Source organism: Leucoraja erinacea, chromosome 36 (assembly GCF_028641065.1).
Source record: "Leucoraja erinacea ecotype New England chromosome 36, Leri_hhj_1, whole genome shotgun sequence".
In the NCBI taxonomy this organism is placed as follows: Eukaryota; Metazoa; Chordata; class Chondrichthyes; order Rajiformes; family Rajidae; genus Leucoraja; species Leucoraja erinaceus.
In genome coordinates this window covers 830,713-852,249 of record NC_073412.1, presented here as the reverse complement: position 1 = coordinate 852,249, position 21,537 = coordinate 830,713, and the positions used below count along the sequence as shown (strand labels likewise).

Here is a 21,537-nt window from a genome sequence, read left to right as displayed (position 1 = left end):
AATCTTAGATGTGAGTTATTATATTACTTAGTTAAAGTGTCCCCAATGTTGGGATTATCGATGGAAATGTTGTTGATAAATATAGCGTAATTTTTAGTCGATATGTGTAGCAGTAACTTTTTATCTGTCGAAAATATCAGTGATTGTCAGGAAGGAGTTTTGGGATGTGCTGTACTTTACAAATCCAATTTCTTTCCCAGGAATCATCCTGTTACACCAGACATCCAGTGGGAAGGAGCCAAAGAACGTGTGGACTATCACTAAATATTAGCCGCACGGGCTCTGCCCTGCCTCTGTCTGCGTGAGTGGCTGGATGCCCATCATCGACAGCCTCCAATCATGCACACAGTCATGCGTTAGTCTCTGAGGAGCAGCAGTGGAATTCCCTCTGTAATAGGGACAGCCAGCGCCAAGGGACACCTGTACTCACCTGAGGGGAATCAGCCGACATCTGACCAGCAAAGGTGAGCCTTTCTCCCTTAATGCCTCCATGTGGCCGAATGGCCTACTCCTGCACCTAATTTCTATGTTTCTATGTGTGGCTGTGCTGAGGTTTTGTAGCATGTTTTAGAAGATTGAGGGGGGGGGGAATCTCATAGAAACTTACAAAATCCTTAAGGGGTTGGACAGGCTAGATGCAGGAAGATTGTTCCCAATGTTGGGGAAGTCCAGAACAAGAGGTCACACAGTTTAAGGATAAGGGGGAAATCATTTAGGACTGAGATGATAAAATCATTTTTTACACAGAGAGTGGTGAATCTGTGGAATTCTCTGCCACAGCAGGTAGTTGAGGCCACACAGTTCATTGGCTATATTTAAGAGGGAGTTAGATGTGGCCCTTGTGGCTAAAGGGATCAGGGGGTATGGAGAGAAGGCAGGGATGGGATACTGAGTCGGATGATCAGCCATGATCTTATAATGGCAGTGCAGGCTCGAAGGTCCGAATGGCCTCTACTCCTGCACCTATTTTCTATGTTTCTATGTTTATCAGCACCAAATACAAGCGGTTTGTTTGAAGGAAAGGTGGGGTGAGGTGAGAGATCTCAAGGTAGCTGAGATCAAGGTGTGATTGTACAGGAGACCTGACGTGGATCAGGGATGGACAAGAAATGTTGGCTTTGTCCATGAGGCCTCCATCCAGCAACACATGATATGAATCCTGACAGGCAGACAAGGAACAATAGACAACAGGTGCAGGAGTAGAGGCCATTCGGCCCCTCGAGCCAGCACCGTCATTCAATGTGATCATGGCTGATCATCCCCAATCAGTACCACGTTCCTGCCTTCTCCCCATATCCCCTGACTCCGCTATCTTTAAGAGCCCTATCTAGCTCTCTCTTGAAAGCATCCAGAGAACCGGCCTCCACCGCCTCCTGAGGCAGAGAATTCCACAGACTCACAACTCTCTGTGTGAAAAAGTGTTTCCTCGTCTCCGTTCTAAATGGCTTACCCCTTATTCTTAAACTGTGGCCCCTGTGGCCCCTGGTGGAGGTGGCAACAGGAAGTTGGGCACACAGTGAAACGGTGTGGCTGTTGGTTTGAAGGAATGAACTGCTTCCTCCCCAATATCTCAGCCTCCATGAGCCGTGGTGGTCAAGGGCATCAGACCATGGTGCCGAGGGGGAGGTGATACAGTTGTTGGCCGGGGCAGACTCACACACACTCATGGTCAACCACACTAAACCACAGTCCAAAGCTGGAACTCTGCTCCGTGTTCCCAGAAGGTCTGGTCAAACACAATGGGCTCCTCAGGCCATGGCCAAGATTTACTGACTTGGCAAGTGGTCACTCATGGCATCAGTGTTTGTTATTGACCAGTCTGGGCTGGGTGAATGGTCATTGGGCAACATTAAATCAATTCAATGGCCTTGAGTCAGGGGGGTTGATCTTGGTCCAGTGGACTGTGTTGACCTGGTGGCTGTAGAAGGTACGTGTGTGAACATGTGGATTGTGGTCATGGCCAGGGGGGAGGTGAAGCTTTTACAAACTGTTACCTGCTAATGTTTGGGGGGATATTTAATGGAGAGAATGGTCCTGTGGTTTTAAGCATCAGTGAACTTCACAACGGAGGGTGGGTTGTCTGAAGCTCTGATGATGGAGGACAAATGGTCCATGGAGCTGTAACGGAGACGGCTACAAAAGCTTCATGACTATGTGTTGATATTCATAGCTATTCATGAGGTCAAGTGGCAGAACTTAATATTCCGAGCTACATGAGAGGAGGCATTAAGGGAACGACGTTGATCGATGATCGATGTTCTGGACCAAAGTCCTGTACGATTGGACCATTCTTATTAGAATGCAAGGACCTGATCATTTCAGAAGTGATGAGTGTGTTCATGCGTGTTTGCATGTGTATGCATGCATGCGTGTCCACACGAGTCACATACACGTGTATGCATGCAGTGTCCACACTAGTCACATATATGTGTAAGCGTGCGCATGTGCATCCACACGGGTCACATACATGTGAATGCATGCATGCGTATCCACACAAGTCACATGCATGTGCATGCATGCATGTGTGTCCACACTAGTCTCATATATGTGTAAGCGTGCGCATGTGCATCCACACGGGTCACATACATGTGCATGCATGCATGCGTGTCCACACAAGTCACATACATGTGTATGCATGCATGTGTGTCCACACTAGTCACATATATGTGTAAGCATGTGCATGTGCACATACATGTGTATGCATCCACACGGGTCACATACATGTGTATGCATGCATGTGTGTCCACACGGGTCACATACATGTGTTTGCATGTGCATGCGCATCCACATGGGTCACATACATGTGTATGCATGCATGCATGTCACATACACACGTCTGGTGTAATGTTGCAATCCATGTGATTCTGAGAGTGGCTCCAGAGAGCCCACCATGGTCTGGGCTATGTTTATTAATATTATTTGGGCTGTGGCATTTGCAGATTTGGAAGTTAGAGAGTAGAGTCTGCGTGTCACAGACCTGGCATGTCCCGGGATTCTGCAGGCACAGTATTGCATTTTCTTGCTGTTTACTTGGGTGAATCATGCATTCCATACTTGCTGTCGGTCAGCGATATATATATATCTTGAGATCTGCTTACTCAAGCATAAGCATGAATAAATTCTGAATACATGTTCTCCAGTGACTTGAAGGTTTTACAAGGTAATTGGGAACGGACACTGTGACATTTCCGTGAAGTGCTTTATGAAATGAGACAAGTCTATTACTGAGTCTCTGTGTTTGCGATGATTGGTAGTGTGTCCATTGCTGCTCCGACACTGCTAGGTCCGGCCATTCCCCTCTGCAGTTCAATGCAATTCAGCGGCTGCTCCCTGCCTTGCGTTAGCTCTGACTCAGCATCCTAGAGGTGACCTGTGCCACATTGGACAAGACTGCTACACTTCCTCTAAGTCCACACCACAAGCATGAAGTATTCCCAAAGCAGGGGGAACAATCAATCCCCAACCTGTGTACTAATTAAACTTAGACAAAATTGCTGGAGAAACTCAGCGGGTGCAGCAGCATCTATGGAGCAAAGGAAATAGGCAACGTTTCGGGCCGAAACCCGGAAGGGTTTCGGCCCGAAACGTTGCCTATTTCCGATAGTGGAGAGAGTGTTTTTTTTTTTTTTTTAATTTTTAAATTTTTAATTCAATTTCAATTTTATTTTTAATATGTTGTATTATTTATTTATTATTTATTTTTATTATTTTTTGTGTGATTTTTTTATGATACTGCCTGTAAGGGAAATTCATTTCGTTGTCTCAAATTGAGACAATGACAATAAATTTGAATACAATACAATACAATACAATACAAGTGTTCAACTCTTTGCATTGAGCGAAGGAAATAGGTGACGTTTCGGGTCGAAACCCTTCAGGCTTAGTGTTTAAGGAGGAACTGCAGATGCTGGATCATCGAAGGTAGACAAAAGTGCTGGAGAAACTCAGTGGGTGCAGCAGCATCTATGGAGCGAAGGAAATAGGCAACGTTTCGGGACGAAACACTTCTTCAGACTGATGTGGGGGGGAGAAGAAAGGAGAAAGGAAGAGGAGGAGCCCGAGGGCTGAGGGAGAGCTGAGAAGGGGAGGAGACAGCAAGGGCTACCGGAAATTGGAGAAGTCAATGTTTATGCCACTAGGGTGCAGACTGCCCAAGCGGAATATGAGGTGCTGCTCCTCCAGTTTCCAGGTGTTGCTCACTCTGGTCATGGAGGAGGCCCAGGACAGAGAGGTCGGATTGGGAATGGGAGGGGTAGTTGAAGTGCTGAGCCACCGGGAGATCAGGTTGGTTAATGCGGACCGAGCGGAGGTGTTGGGCGAACACTGTGGGCTGAAGGACCTGTTTCTGCGCTGTATCTCTAAACTAAACTAAACTAAGCCACGTTTCTGGTTAGGAGCCTTCTTCAAACTTCCTGGCCCAAAACATCACCTATCCATGTTCTCCACAGATGCTGCCTGACCCGCTGAGTTACTCCACACTCTGTGAAACGTCACCTATCCATGTTCTCCACAGATGCTGCTGCCCCCGCTGCGTTACTCCAGCACTCTGTGAAACGTCACCTAACCATGTTCTCCACAGATGCTGCCTGACCCACTGAGTTACTCCAGCACTCTGTGAAACGTCACCTATCCATATTCTCCACAGATGCTGCCTGACCCGCTGAGTTATGGTGCAGCAGCATCTATGGAGCTAAGGAAATAGGCAACGTTTCGGGCCGAAATCCTTCTGGAAATAGGCAACGTTTCGGCCTGAAATGTTGCCTGAGTTTCCTTAGCTCCATAGATGCTGCCTGACCCACTGAGTTACTCCAGCACTCTCTGAAACGTCACCTATCCATGTTCTCCACAGATGCTGCCTGACCCGCTGAGTTACTCCAGCACTCTGTGAAACATCATCTATCCATGTTCTCCACAGATGCTGCCTGACCCGCTGAGTTACTCCAGCACTCTGTGTTTTCCTATGTAAACTGGCATCTGCAGTTCCTTGTCTGTGTACACTTGTTGCACTCACCCAGCCTGGAGTGTCTGGGAACCTTGTAACACGTTGGGATTGCTACACTAAACGCAGCAGACAACATCAGTGTTGCCCATCCCAATAAAATTTGGAAATATTCGCTCCTGATGAGCAGTTAAATGGGAATTTGATGTCTGATTTCCCACTGATTCTCTGCATTTGGTTCCTGAACAGAAAGGAAATAAAAGGATTAAGATTGTTGTTTGAAGAGTGGCAAAACTCATCCTTTGCTGCATTTGTTCCGTCTAAAGTGGTGAATTGCAACTGAGTCCCAGTCTCTCTCCTGGCACATCTACATGTCCCATGATGAAAAAAAAACTGTGCTGATTGGCGCTCTCCAAGTTTATTACAATAAACTATTTAAGTATGGAGTGTATTATACAAAGCTTCATTTCTCTGCTCAAAATCAAATCTCAGAACTGTCTCTCCCAATCACTGAGGTTGTGATATGCGGCTATACCTGGCAAGGCACCTCATGCTTTGGTTGTTAAATATACCCAATATAAAACAAATCTTTCTCTTTCACTGCGACCTGAATCATCAGTGCTATTCACATTGTAAAGAGGGTTAGATACCTGACTCGAGGGTAGAATCGCAATGAGATTTATTAAACTCATTGTCCATTTTATAAGTTCCCAAAGGATTGGCTCATGAATGAAGATGCATGTTATTTGTTAAGCAGCGTTTGACAATGCAGAGTGAAGAATAGGATGTCCCTGAGCCTCTGGGGGTGGTTTGAAACTCTGCAGGACCAAACCAGGAGATGTATGTGGGCCTGGTTTCTGCTTCTGTGGGTCCATCAGTGTTACAATACACCATCTGGCTCCCCATTGCTTTCCATCTGTTCTTTCCTTGCCACTGTCCCAGAGCTGCTCTCAATCTGTCTGTCTCCCAACACATCGGAGCTGGTGCCAAAGCATCCTCCCGCAGACAGCTTTGCTCAGCTCGCCTCTCCCATTCCCTACCAGCCCGGCCCCTGCATCTGTTCTGTGGCCACATTCACACCCTGCTTGGTTGCAGAATTACACACCTACTTCCTCCAGCCCCAATAACAGCCCTTGACCAAACTGGATGCCAATGGAGGGTGGAATAGATTTATCTGGAGCCTGAACAGTAACTCATTGAGCTGAATGATCTGTGTAGCAAGGAACTGCAGATGCTGGTTTAAACCAAAGATAGAGACAAAAAGCTGGAGTAACTCAGCGGGACCAGCAGCGATGGAATGAGTGGCGTTTCAGAAGAAGGGTCTCGTCTCGAAACGTCACCCATTCCTTCTCTCCAGAGATGCTGCCTGTCCCGCTGAGCTACTCCAGCTCTTTGTGTCTATCTTGAGCTGAATGATCTTTTGTGCAAAGAATTCAGTGACACTCTGTCACAACTCAAAGATTAATATTGCAGATCATTGACGCCTTGTTGAGGAGGAAGTGACTTATTTCAGATTCATTTGTTTGTGGAAAACACTGAGGAAAGTTGGTCAATATCCATCCATTGATTATATTGATCGGTGAGATGATTAGTCAAGGGTGTTGATTTAGCACAGGGACTGGCAATGTAACAATACAATTCTTACTCACTGCAGCCTGGGGGTCTGTAAATGTGACAACTCTCAGATAAATATATAATAATCATACGATGAATTAATAATTAGGCATACAAGGCAACCCGCTGATAATAATACCATGTACAATCAAAAACAGAGTCCATAGTAAACCAGGTTTAAGAAAGAACTGCAGATGCTGGAAAAATCGAAGGCAGACAAAAATGCTGGAGAAACTCAGCGGGTGATGCAGCATCTCTGGAGCGAAGAAATAGGACATTCAGCCCATAGTAAACCATAGCTGAATGAAATGAGCAGGACCCAAAACCTCACCCATTCCTTCTCTCCAGAGATGCTGCCTGTCCCGCTGAGTTACTCCAGCTTCTATCTTCGGCCTAAGATGTCAGCATGGGATGAGTTGGGCCGAAGGGCCTGTTTCCGTGGCTGCTGCTATGACTGGATGAGGAAAGTCATAGCACATGCACTCGTGACTCACATTTCATTACCAAGGGACAGTTTTACGTAGAGAAAAACATAGTCCTGGAAATGACATGTGTGTTCAGCCATAAACCTTCCATTAGATACTTCCAGTTTCAATATATATTATTTATATTCTTACCATTGCTGGGCACAGCTTGCCACAAGCCATCGTAAAACTAGTATATTTATTTTGACTGATTAAACTGGCTCTTTCAGTGGCAACATACCCAAGCTTAAATTTTTAAAAATGTTATGACTGAGCATAAAATCTTCAGTAGTTCCTGTGCAGGGCTATAGTCTTGTATGATGTTGGGGTACAATGCTGAGTGTGGTCCTGACTGACCTCAGACCCTTCACTCTATATCCGTGTACTGTGGAATGTAATCGTGGATAGTCTTCTCTTTGACTGGTTAGAAACATAGAAACATAGACAATTGGTGCAGGAGTAGAGGCCATTCGGCCCTTCGAGCCTGCACCATTCGCCATTCAATATGATCATAGCTGATCATCCAACTCAGTATCCTGTACCTGCCTTCTCTCTATACCCCCTGATCCCTTTAGCCACAAGGGTACCACATTCCTAACTCTCTCCAGTGCTGGAAAACCTGTCCACTCCCGCCTGTCCCGCTGAGTATAATTTCATCCTAAGATGTCAGCATGGGATGAGTTGGGCCGAAAGGCTGTTTCTCGCAACTCAATGGCTGCTGCATGGCCCTACACCTTGCACCAGCGTGACTCACAGAAGAGGTGGGTGATTACCAAGGGCTCTCCAGAAAATGACCGTGTGTTGTGGGCATAAACCTTCCATTAATACTTCCAGTTTCAATATATATTATTATATTCTCATTGCTGGGGCACAGCTTGCCACAAGCCATCGTTAGTATAATTAAACTGGCCTTTCATCTGCCAATGTAAATGTTTATGACTGAGCATAAAATCTTCAGTTATTCCTGTGCCGGCTAAGTCTTGTATGATGTTGGGGTACAATGCTGAGTGTGGTTCTGACTGACCTCAGACCCTTCACTCTATATCCGTGTACTGTGGAATGTAATCGTGGATAGTCTTCTCTTTGACTGGTTAGAAACATAGACAATAGGTGCAGGAGTAGAGGCCATTCGGCCCTTCGAGCCTGCACCATTCGCCATTCAATATGATCATAGCTGATCATCCAACTCAGTATCCTGTACCTGCCTTCTCTCTATACCCCCTGATCCCTTTAGCCACAAGGGCCACATCTAACTCCCTCTTAAATATAGCCAATGAACTGTGGCCTCAACTACCTTCTGTGGCAGAGAGTTCCAGAGATTCACCACAAAAATGCTTTTCTCATCTCGCAAACTAAAAGCTTCTCACTGCACCTCAGTACACGTGGTGTTATTTAAGCTCAGCTGTAACCAGTGAGAAGAGGTGGTGATTGTCAGAGAGCTGTCATCACATAGCGCCAGGCACATCCAGCATCCACACCGCTACATTGATGGGCCGAATGGCCTAATTCTCCTCCTATCACATATGAAATGAGAAACTTATGAACCTTACTACTTGGCTACTGGTGTTTAAGAAGGAACTGCAGATGCTGGAAAATCGAAGGTAGACAGAAATGCTGGAGAAACTCAGCGGGTGCAGCAGCATCTATGGAGATTCTATTCAGACTTCAGTCTGTAGAAGGGTTTTGACCCGAAACGTTGCCTATTTCCTTCGCTCCATAGATGCTGCCTCACCTGCTGAGTTTCTCCAGCATTTTTGTGTACTTGGCTATACTGTGTTAAGTTTGTGCGGCCTCCTCCACTAATATCACAGCACATGCAAGACAACATTAAAGCAGATGCATAAAGGCAGCCGCAGTGTAGACACTTCCTACCAAGGTTCATGATGATTAGTCTTGGGCCCAGCAGGTTGTATAATTGTATTTGTTGTAGCTATCAATTGGAGTTATTAGATGTTTGTGTAAGGTTTTATGTAAATGTTATTTGTTCAAAGTTATGGAGCTAATTTGCTGTGGCAAGAATTCCAGCGATGTCTCACCACTCTCTCTGTGTGAAAAATGCTTTTCTCATCTCGCAAACTAAAAGCTTTTCACTGCACCTCAGTACACATGGTGTTATTTAAGCTCAGCTGTAACCAGTGAGAAGCGGTGGTGATTGTCAGAGAGCTATCATCGCATAGCGCCAGGCACATCCAGCATCCACACCGCTGCATTGATGGGCCGAATGGCCTAATTCTCCTCCTATCACATATGAAATGATGAACTTATGAACCTTACTACTTGGCTACTGGTGTTTATGAAGGAACTGCAGATGCTGGAAAATCGAAGGTAGACAAAAATGCTGGAGAAACTCAGCGGGTGCAGCAGCATTTATGGAGATTCTATTCAAACTTCAGTCTGAAGAAGGGTTTCGACCCGAAACGTTGCCTATTTCCTTCGCTCCATAGATGCTGCCTCACCTGCTGAGTTTCTCCAGCATTTTTGTGTACTTGGCTACTGTGTTAGGTTTGTGCGGCCTCCTCCACTAATATCACAGCACATGCAAGACAACATTAAAGCAGAATGCATAAAGGCAGCCGCCACTGTAGACACTTCCTACCAAGGTTCATGGTGATTAGTCTTGGGCCCAGCAGGTTGTATAATTGTATTTGTTGTAGCTATCAATTGGAGTTATTAGATATTTGTGTTAAGGTTTATGTAAATTGTGCATGTTATTTGTTCAAAGTTATGGAGCTAATTATGTTAATGCAACAATTACAGAGAAGATGGCAGACTAAATATGCGATGTCTAGGCTCAGTGCAGAGTTATGGGCCTGCCACCACTGTACGAGCTAATTCAAGAGTTCTCCCGAGTTTCCCCTGATTCGAACCCGGAGAATTACGGTAATGGCTGCTCGTAGGTACTCGGGGCTCTGGTCTGTTGAAAAATCTTCACGAGTCTTCCTGAGCTTACCGCATGTCCCTGCCGTTAGCGTTACGAGCCGCTAAGAGACGTCCCCGAGCTCCGACGTACCCGCTACGTACATTCTCCGTGCTTACCACGAGTTTGATTTTTTTTAAAAACGCTGGAGAGCTCTTGAATGAACTCGTACAGTGGGACAGCCCTATATTGGAAACTTCAGACGCCAGTTCAGTGCTGTTCTGAATTGTGAAGAGTTTTGTTGATGAATTTTGTTTAAATTTGTAACCACATATGTCTGAAAATATTTAGATATTTGTGCATAGGTAGACACAAAATGCTGGAGTAACTCAGCGGGACAGGCAGCATCTCTGGAGAGAAGGAATGGGTGACGTTTTGGGTCGAGAGTTTCAGTGAAATGCTTGTTCTGTTATCCAGTACTTGCAGCGATAGAGTTGCTGCCCCACAGCACCAGAGACACAGGTCCCAGGCAGCCGTTAGCTGTCTTTATAATTGCATTATTGTGCTACCCAGACCACTTCCTCCAAGCGGGGAGGGGGGGTGAGTGGGGAAGGGGGTGAGGAGGGGGGGAGGGGGTGAGGAGGGCGGGGGAGGGGGTGCGGAGTGGGGAGGGGGTGAGTGGAGGAGGGGGTGAATGGGGAGGGGATGAGGAGAGGGGGGGGGTGAGGAGTGGGGAGGGGCTGAGTGGAGGAGGGGGTGAATGGGGGAGGGGGGGGAGGAGTGGGGAGGGGGGTGAGGGAGGGGGGAGGGGCTGAGTGAGTGGAGGGGTGAGTGGAGGAGGGGGTGAGGGTGGGGAGGGGGGGGGGGGGTGAGTGGGGGGGGGGTGGGGAGCGGGGAGGGGGGGGAGGGGGTGGGGAGGGGGTGAGGGGGGAGGAGTGGGGAGGGGGTGAGGAGGTGGGGAGGGGGGAGGGGGGGGGGGGGGGGAGTGGGGGGGGGGGGTGGGGGTGGGGAGGGGGGGAGAGGTGTGAGTGGGGGAGGGGGTGAGTGGGGGAGGGGGGTGAGTGGAGGAGGGGGTGGTTTAAAGCTGGTGAGTTCCTCACCCACAGTTACATAGTGAGTGTTGTCAACTCCACCTGTAGTTTGTCTGTTGTCAAGACGGCCTGAATAATACGCAGAATGTGTGAAAATGTTGTGACTGTGAATGAATAATTCTCTGCAGCTTCAGAATGATGATGGATGTTTGTCCTGTAAATACTGTAGGCTGCAGTGTAAAACAAGTTGTGGAAATGCTATAACGTGGGACTCAAACCCTAGTCCCTGGTCTGTAGTGGACTCCACTAGCATTGAGGATATTCTTGTTAGACGCGTGACTAGTCTCCCCATCAATAATAATAATAATATATTTGATTGTCATTGCACATCGGTGCAAGGAGATTTGGTACGCAGCTTCCATCCGATAACTTAAACAGCTAATAAAAATTTAGATAATCCGAGAAACATGATTTATTTAATAAAAGAACAGTAAAACAGTCTAAAGTACAAATATTCAAGAAGGAACTGCAGATGCTGGAAGATCGAAGGTAGACAAAAATGCTGGAGAAACTCAGCGGGTGCAGCAGCATCTATGGAGCGAAGGAAATAGGCAACGTTTCGGGCCGAAACCCAGAAGGGTTTCGACCCGAAACGTTGCCTATTTCCTTCAGGGTTTCGACCCGAAACGTTGCCTATTTCCTTCAGGGTTTCGACCCGAAACGTTGCCTATTTCCTTCGCTCCATAGATGCTGCTGCACCTGCTTTCTCCAGCATTTTTGTCTACCTAAAGTACAAACATGTCTGTGCCGGGTCGATGTGCGAGGTGATTTGTAACCATGGCAGAGAACTGTATCATAGCACAGAAACTGGCCCTTCGGCCCAACATGCCCCATCTACTCTAGTCCCACCTGCCAATGTTTGGCCCATCTCCCCCTTATCCTTTCCTATCTCTACACCTGTCCAAATGTCCTTTACATGTTGTTGTGACACCTGCCTCAACTACCTCCCCAGGCAGCTGGTTGTAGATATACTGTACCCTCCCTGTGGAAAAGTTGCCCTTCGGGTTCATTCCCCTCTCACCTATCACCTATGCCCTCTGGTTCTTGACCCTGGATAAATGCCTTCATGGGACACCTGGAGCAGGTGGATCCCGTGACAACCACGATACGGGACCAGTGTTGGGACAGCGTGTAGAACAAGGGCTGTGGGACCCACCTCTTGGAGGTTGGCTATCCTTAAAGGATCTCCTCGTGGTAATGGGAACATAAATGAAGCCACTGGGAATTGCTTGCTATTAACTAAGGCTTGCTATTGGATGTGCTGTCAGCATGCATTAGTGAAGGCAAGCTGAGAAGAAACACTTGAACTAGGCTGACGCAGCATGAAGAGTCATCGGGACAAGAAATGACTCAGTTTCACCCACCACCTCCATCTAACTACAACTGTGCTGACATAGCCACAGGCCTGCGATCATTCACATCCTTGATTACTGCTCTAATTGAACCAGAGCAGATCAGGGCCAGTTTGCTGAGATGCCTCGATCGGTATGGCCATTGGCTGTGTCAAGTCAATCAATCAATGAGCTCTTACAACGAGTCACTTCCAGCTGCTGAACCCTCTGATGCTTTTCCCGTTCATGCTGTTAGTTTGTGTGTACAGTTCTTCACTTGAGTCTTTCTCAACTCTCCCACCAGCGAGACTTGGTCAAATGTTGACCTTTTAATCCAGGATTTTACGAGGATGTGTAATTTAGAGATACAGCGCGTAAACAGACCCTTCGGCCCAACGAGTCCGTGCCGACCAGCGATCCCCACATAGTTTCCTACACACACTACGGACAAGTTTTACATTTATCATCAGATTATCTACAAAACTGCACGTCTTTGGAGTGTGGGAGGAAACCGAAGATCTCGGAGAAAACCCACGCGGTCACGGGGAGAACGTGCAAACTCCGTACAGACAGCACCCGGGACTCTGGCGATGCATTCGCTGTGAGGCAGCAACTCTACCGCTGCGCTGGAGTGAGTGATTGATGTGCGTGCAAGAAAGAACAAACAACAGGGAAATGAACTGGGGAAAGGGATTAATGAGTTTGCTCTGTATGCAGGTGTCACGGTGGCACAGCAGGTAGAGACACTGCCTCACAGCGCCAGAGAGCCGGGTTTGATCCTAACCTCAGGTGCTGTCTGTGTGGAGTCTGTACGTTCGCCCTGTGACCACGTGGGTTTCCACCAGGTGCTCCGGTTTCCCCCACATCCCAAAGACGTGCGGGTTTGTTGGTTCATCTGTAAATTGTCTCCTCGTGGGTGGGGAGTGGATGAGGAAGTGGGATAGCAGAGAACCAGTGAACGGGTGATCGATGGACAGCGTGAACTTGATGGGCCAAAGGGCCTGTTTCCGTGCTGTCTGGATGGATTGCCTGCCCCGTCCTCTTATGTTGTAAAGATAGAGAAGGAAATAAAACATGAGTTATATCTCTGTGCTTGTATTCCTACTCGCGCAGTAGGTGCAGATAATTAGGTTGCTAACTCGATGGGGAACTAGGTGTATACACAGGAATATTATAGAATATAGAAGAGGTCCCAGTGGATTGGAAACAAACCAGAAATCTACTTTATCACATGTTAGAAAAAACATGGCTGGAAAAGTGGAATAAATCACTGGAAACAAACTCCGAGCTCCCCACTGTCAGACAGTGATTGGTTAGAAGGCATCGCGAAGGTGGAAGCCGTTCCTCGGTGTGTCTCTGGGTTGTATTCCCAGTAGAGCAGTGATTACTGATGCCTGACTTGTCCCCTCCACCTCTGCCCCCTCACACTAGCAACCCTCAAATCTCTGCCTCAGTTCTACCTGTTTCATGATGGACACCTCTCTGTCTCCCAGCTTCTGAAACCTCGACCCACCCACCCTGCATAAACCCTCCTGCCTTTTCCCAAACATCTCTAGCCAGGACTCTGGTTGCTGTGTCCATAACTCCACTTGGCTCAGTGTCAAAACTTATCGAAACTCATCAAAACTCAGGGATTATGGGGAGAAGGTGGGAGAAGGGGGGGGGGGGGGGGGGGGAGATAGATCAGCCGTGACTGAATGGCGGAGTAGACTTGATGGGCCGATCACCATAATCCTGCTCCTAGTACTTACGACCTGATGATCTTATCCAAACATTCTTGTGGTTTGAGATGTGTTTAGTGAGGAGCAGAGGTTCTGCACAAATGGAATAGTTGAATATTCGTGCATAAGGACATTGCTGACCGACCGGCTCAGTTCATACGCTCATGTCATAGGGGCAGAATCAGGCCATTCGGCCCATCTTGTTTACTCTGCCATGGGGGGGGGGGGGGTGGGGGTGGGGGGTGGGGGGGTGGGGGGAGATGGAGTGGGAGGAGAGGGGTGGGTGAGGATGGGGGGGAGATGGGGGGGGGGGGGAAGATCCATGTGCTCAGCCCAGTCACAACAGAAGATTGGTGATGTATTTCCAAGTCAGGACATGTCGCCTGCACCTTGGCCAGAGCTCCTGCAGGGGGTGGTGTTTCCACATGTCTCAAGCTGCTGTCATTTGCTGGTGGTGGTGGTCAAGGATTGGTCAAGGAGTTGTGCAGGGACCGCTGCAGTGAATCCTCGACACATGCGTTGGTGCTGAGCTGGCGTTGGGGCCATGCTGAGCTGGCGTTGGTGCCATGCGTTGGTGCCATGCGTGGTGCCATGCGTTGGTGCCATGCGTTGGTGCCATGCTGAGCTGGCGTTGGGGTGAATGAACACGGTGGTGGATGTGAGTTACTCTGCCCTCTATGTTGTTGAGGCTGGTGATATTGGAGCTGCAGTGGCCAGGCCAGGCCAGGATCCCGTTCCTGCCTTCTCCCCATATCCCCTGACTCCGCTATCTTTAAGAGCCCTATCTAGCTCTCTCTTGAAAGTATCCAGAGAACCTGCCTCCACCGCCCTCTGTGGCAGAGAATTCCACAGACTCACAACTCTCTGTGTGAAAAAGTGTTTCCTCATCTCCGTTCTAAAGGCTTACTCCTTACTCTTAAGCCGTGGCCCCTGGTTCTGGACTCCCCCCAACATCGGGAACATGTTTCCTGCCTCTTGCGAACCTGGGCATGTCTGTCCTGGGCATGTCAGTTACTGAACCAGGCTGCAATGTAACCACACAATATGCTCTGCAATATAATCGGCAGAAATTCAATAGAGTATTTGGCGACATGCCAACATTCCCCAACATTCCTGGTTCTAATATTCCACCCTCTTCCTCCCTCCAGAGGGACCAACAGCCTAATGCAGTGAGGTTCACAAATGGGCCATTAATTCCATGCAGGGTGACAACTCTGGACCTGTTCCTGGAGGATTCTTGGCTTGCACCCTCCATCCACCTCCACCCCCCCACAAGCTAGATGTTCTTCCCCCACGACCAACCTCACCCCCCCCCCCTCCCCTCGTGGTGATCTCACCAATGATTTGAACGACTTGGAAGAGGGAATGGAACAAAAACACTTTAATATTACGCATGGTGGGAGCTCCAAGACTTACCTGGAGGGTTTGCCACTGATCACTGAGACAGCCCAGTGAATTCTAACTCCAAAACAAACCAAGGAGAGCAGGCCGTTCCTTCTCCGTCATTGCTGCGACACTTCCCAGCACCAAGCTCATAGATTCATGGATCATTGGAGCAGAACTAGGCCATTCGGCCCATCCAGTCCACTCCGCCATCCAACCATGGCTGATCTATCTCTCCCTCTCAACCCCATTCTCCTGCCTTCTCCCATTAACCCCTGACACCCGCACTGATCAAGAATCTCAATCTCTGCCTTAAAAATATCCCTTGACCTGGCCTCCACAGATTCAACAGATTCACCACCCTCTGACTAAAGAAATCCCCCCTAATCTTTTTAAAGGTGTCTTATTCTTTCCTTCCAAGTAGCCTGAATTCTAGGTGAAGGGATATTAACCCCCCCCCCCCCAATTAGCCTTCAATCTTGCACGTCTTTGGAATGTGGCAGGAAACCGGAGCACCCAGAGGAAACCCACTCAGTCACAGGGAGAACGTGCCAACTCCACACAGACAGCAGCCGAGGTCAGGATCGAACCCGGGTCTCTGGCGCGGTGAGGCATCAACTCTACCAGCCTCGCCTTGCGTCCACTTCATGAGTGAATGTACTGGGTTAATGAGATAACTGAGCATTGACATTAGTGCAGGTGTGCAGCTCTCCTGAACCTTCAGCTATATTTATCATTTACACAGACACCCGGCCAATGTTATTTGTAGGAGCTGGTTAAATGTAAGTTATCAGTCACCCACACCTCAGCAGTGACTGTACAGGAATTCAGAGCGTGGATTCTCTGAAGCAGAACGCACTGTGGCAGTGTCTATGTGTGTGTGCTTGAGTTGTTCTGTGAATGCGCCCGACATCATGTGTTTCAATTCAATGATGTCTAGACTGTTAGACTCCATGTTACAAGGTGGATATTTAGTGCCATGAGATGTATCCACAGTCTACAACAGTGGTTCCCAACGTGGGGTATACGCCCCACAGGGGGGCAATTGAAGAAATGTTATTCTGCAAATTGTTAGAGACCACCACTACCGCCACTGATATATATAATAAACTAAAACACTACTTAGATGTCAATAATATACCAATGGAAAACAACATCTTGTGCAGCTGATGGTGCTCATGTTATGATGGGCAAGAAAAATGGCTGGGGCATTGATGAAAGATGAGAATCCGGAAATGCTTCTTGTGCACTGTGTTATTCATAGAGAGAACTTAATATTTCTCCTGTACTTAATGAGGTACTGAAATCTATCAATGCTATCAAAATTATATATCACCACATGGGGGGGGGGGCATCAGGATTTTAGAGGTGATTAGGTGGGGCATGGCCAGAAGAAAGGTTGGGAACCACTGGTCTACAACTACTAGAGTTCACATCTCATTGTGGCCAATGTGCCCTCAGCACAGCAAGGAGTATTTCTCACCACGCCAGCCAGGGAAGGCTGGGGTAGAGGCCCAGACAAGCAATATGGCTTGCTGTAGCTTAAACCATTCATGCAATGACCCACTAATAAATATACATAGTGCGTAACTAGACAAGGGCAAAAGCAGAGTCTGCAGCACAACTAAAGAAGGTATTAGTTGCTGAGGTTAGTGCAGTGCCGTGTTCAAGAGCCTGATGCTTGTTTGTTATAAATGTAAAATTCACCCTAGTGTGTGTGGGATAGTGTTAATGTGCGGGGATCGCTGGTCAGTACGGACTCGGTGGGCCGAAGGGCCTGTTTCCGAGCTGTATCTCTAAACTAAACGCTTCCCGTTTTCACCCAACTAACAGCTGACAATGTCCTGCTTCCTTCATCACCGTAACTTCTCTGCATTTCTTTCATTCATTGTTCTTTATCTCTCTACATGCCGACATCTCTCATCGTCTATATCTCTCGTTTCCCTAATCCCTGAAGGGTCTCGAGCTGAAACATCACCAGTTCCTTCTCTCCACAGATGCTTCTGCCTGTCCCACTGAGTTACTCCAGCACTTGGTGTGAAGCTAAGTAAACTTGTGTTTGTGTTCCACTGACAAACGCCCAAACGCTGCCTCAGCCTGACCGACTGACCCACTGACCACACTCTTCACCGTGACTTGTGTGGAATTAAATCTGCTGACAGCAGTGCCGGGGAGAACCATGAGTTTCACTGGCACCACAAAGGGTTTGAAATGTTGTGTTCTCATCAATTGGACTAACTATCCTCCAGCTATTCTGTCTTTCAATGAGCTAGTGTTGCAGCTTGAGAAATGTATTGAGTTACATTTGGCCCAAGAACCCTGTAACCACCGATTGTGTGTGTAGGAAGGAACTGCAGATGCCGGTTTAAACCAAAGATAGACACCAAAATGCTGGAGTAACTCAGCGGGCGGGACAGGCAGCATCTGTGGAGAGAAGGAATGGGTGACGTTTCTTCAGACTGAGAGTCAGGGGGAGAGGGAGACACGGAGATATGGAAGGGTACGGTGTGAAAACATAGATCAAAGCAGACGATGATAGGACGACGATGGCATTTTCACACCTTACCCTTCCATATCTTTCATTTCCCTCTCCCCTGACCCTCCGTTTGAAGAAGGGTCTTGATCTGAAACGTCACCCATTCCTTCTCTCCACTGATGCTCCCTGTCCCGCTGAGTTACGCCAGCATTTAGTGTCTAAGAACCAGTTGTCTCTCAGCTAGACACTGTGTGTAGTTCGGGGGACTAACCCTCTGCTGGAGCGGGTACACAGGAGATTCACCAGGACCCTGCTTGGATTGGGGAGAAACTGGAGAGGCTGGATTTGATTTGCCTGGAGCAGAGGAGGCAGGGATGACCTTAGAGGATTGGACAGGCTAGATGCAGGAAAAATGTTGGGGGAGACCAGAACCAGGGGTCACACAGTTTAAGAATAAGGGGTCGGCCATTTAGGACTGAGATGAGGAAAAACCTTTTCACCCAGAGAGTTGTGAATCTGTGGAATTCTCTGGCCAATTCACTGGATGTTTTCAAGAGAGAGTTAGATTTAGCTCTTAGGGCTAACGACATCAAGGGATATGGGGAGAAGGCAGGAACGGGGTACTGATTTTGAATGATCAGCCATGATCATATTGACTCGAAGGGTCGAATGGCCTATTCCTGCACCTATTGTCTATGTTTCTATGTTAATTACGACCTGATTGTGGTATGAAGAAGGTCCCGATGAAAAATGTCACCCATTCCTTCTCTCCGCAGATGCTGCCCGTCCCACTGAGTTACTCCAGCATCTTGTGTCTATCTTAAAGTCTATAAAAATACAAGTGGGGTCAAATAAATATTTTTCCTGTGGACAGTCTCAAAGTCATGATGGATAAATCTTTAAAGTGAGAGGAAGGAGTTTTAAAGGGGATTTGGGGTGAAGGTTTTGAAACAGAAAGTTAAAAGGCTCTCTTTATCTTCTGAACTCTTATTATGAGCAGCTAAGGTTGGCAGACATGTGGTTGGATAAGTTTAATGCAAAATATGCAAAATATATGTGTCGGCAGGGGCAACAAGGTGAGGTGGTGTAAATTCAAGAAGTAATAGTAAAATTGAAACTTAAAATATAATGAACAGTTTGCAAGGATTTCAAAGGAAGGTTATGCTCCAACGACCTCATTGATTTCTTTGAAGAATTAACACATTAGATAAGTAACGTTTTGGAATTAATATGGGGGATTTTCAAAAGCCACGTTCTGAACACTTTCTGCTCAGGGATAAGTATCAAAGGATTGGTATCAAGCTGCAGCCTAGAGGAGTGTTGGACTGAAATATAGAAGCATGGAAAATAGGTGCAGGAGGAGGCCATTCGGCCCTTCCAGCCAGCACCGCCATTCATTGTGAATATGGCTGATCGTCCCCTATCAATAACCTGTGCCTGCCTTCTCCCCATATCCCTTGACTCCACTAGCCCCTAGAGCTCTATCTAACTCTCTCTTAAATCCATCCAGTGACTTGGCCTCCACTGCCCTCTGTGGCAGGGAATTCCATAAATTCACAACTCTCTGGGTGAAAAAGCTTTTTCTCACCTCAGCCTAAAATGGCCTCCCCTTTATTCTAAGACTGTGGCCCCTGGTTCTGGACTCCCCCAACATTGGGAACATTTTTCCTGCATCTAGCTTGTCCAGTCCTTTTATAATTTTATATGTCTCTATAAGATTTCCCCCTCATCCTTCTAAACTCCAGTGAATACAAGCCCAGTCTTTTCAATCTTTCCTCATATGACAGTCCCGCCATCCCAGGGATCAGACTCGTGAACCTACGCTGCACTGCCTGAATCACAAGGATGTCCTTCCTCATGTTACTAGGGCAGGCTCACAGGATTGATACAGGGACCATTGTTCACCACTTGTGTGAAAGTTTGGGATTTTGAAATTAGAAGGTACAGTATTAACATTTGCAGCTGACACCCAATTAATCCTGAGGCAGCTGACAATTTCAGGATGACATTAAGATAATTGAAGAAATGGTGTTATGTTGGTGAATTAATTTCAATATTGCCGAGAGGAATGTGAAATCTGACAGTTTCAGGTGAGAGGAACTCAGGAATTACTGGGCACAGATTCACACAGCACATGTAAGAAAGAACTGGTTTAAATTGAAGATAGACACAAAAAGCTGGAGTAACAGCGGGTGAGGCAGCATCTCTGGAGAATAGGAATAGGTGATGTTTCAGGTCGAGACCCTTCTTTAGACTGATCTGTCACAGAGGGAGGGGGTGCAGTGAGACAGAGTCTCAGAGAGTTTGTGTCAAAAAGACACGGGGAGGGTTTTCTTGGCAGCAATACTCGAGTGGAGCATTAAATTAGATACACAAGGTACTGCAGATGCTCCAATCTAGAGGAAGGAAGTTGCTGGAGTAACACAGTGAGTCAGGCAGCAGCTGTGGAAGGAATGGACAGACGATACTTTGGGTTGCGACTCTCCTTCAGACTGAGTTTGAGTTGCATTTCCTGACATGACAAGGTGGGAATCCAAGTTGGACATCCCTGTGGTGACGAGCTGTGGGAGATGCTGCAGACATTCGAGCAGGGCCTGACCAACATGTCTCCACCAAGTAGATCTGTCCAACACAGTCCTCCATCACATCTTCACTGTTGCCCGCTGCTCCACAAGTTATAGGGGTAGAATGAGTCCATTCGGCCCATCGAGTCTACACACCATTCAATCAGGGCTTATCTCTGCCTCCTAACCCCATTTTCCTGCCTTCTCCCCATAACCCTTGACACTCGTTCTAATCAAGAAGTTGTCTATCTCTGCCTTAAATATATCCACTGACTTTGCTTCTGACTGAAGGATGAGAGGGGATCTCATTGAAACATATAGGATTGTTAAGGGCTTGGACACGCTAGAGGCAGGAAACATGTTCCCGATGTTGGGGGAGTCCAGAACCAGGGGCCACAGTTTAAGAATAAGGAGTAAGCCATTTAGAACGGAGATGAGGAAACACTTTTTCTCACAGAGAGTGGTGAGTCTGTGGAAATCTCTGCCTCAGAGGGCGGTGGAGGCCAGTTCTCTGGATGCTTTCAAGAGAGAGCTAGATAGGTCTCTTAAAGATAGCGGAGTCAGGGGATATGGGGAGAAGGCAGGAACGGGGTACTGATTGGGGATGATCAGCCATGATCACATTGAATGGCGGTGCTGGCTCGAAGGGCCGAATGGCCTCTACTCCTGCACCTGTTGTCTATTATCTGACTTTAAGGTCTCTTGAGTTTCTCTGTGCTAGGGAAGTTATATTTTGGTGTGGGGTTGTGCTGTAACGCAGCTGACACAGCTACCCTCCTTGGCTCCCTGTACAGCCACCTCCAGCCCCTCCCTCTCCCCCCCTCCCCCCCACCTTACCTCCATGTATATCTGCCTCCAGGTTGTATGCAGTTGGAGTTCTTTAGACTTTAGAGATCCAGTGTGGAAACAGGCCCTTAGACCGACCAGCGATCACTGTCCTACCCACTAGGGACAATTTACAATTTTACCGAAGCCAATGAACCTACAAACCCAGGCATCTTTGGAGTGTGGGAGGAAACCGGAGCGCTGGGAGTAAACCCACATGGTCACTGAGAGAGCATGCAAACTCCGTACAGACAGCACCGCACAGCGGTCAG

The 21,537-nt window shown here is 47.6% G+C and overlaps 1 protein-coding gene across 1 annotated transcript in view; it reads left to right on the top strand.

The window, feature by feature from the left end:
- Positions 1–206: 206 nt before the first annotated feature.
- Positions 207–21,537, top strand: part of LOC129713648 (leucine-rich repeat and immunoglobulin-like domain-containing nogo receptor-interacting protein 1) — a 124,038-nt gene continuing 102,707 nt past the window's right edge. The window contains exon 1 of the mRNA XM_055662857.1: positions 207–464. The gene's annotated coding sequence lies outside the window, so the exon portion shown is untranslated. The remainder of the gene's footprint in view (positions 465–21,537) is intronic.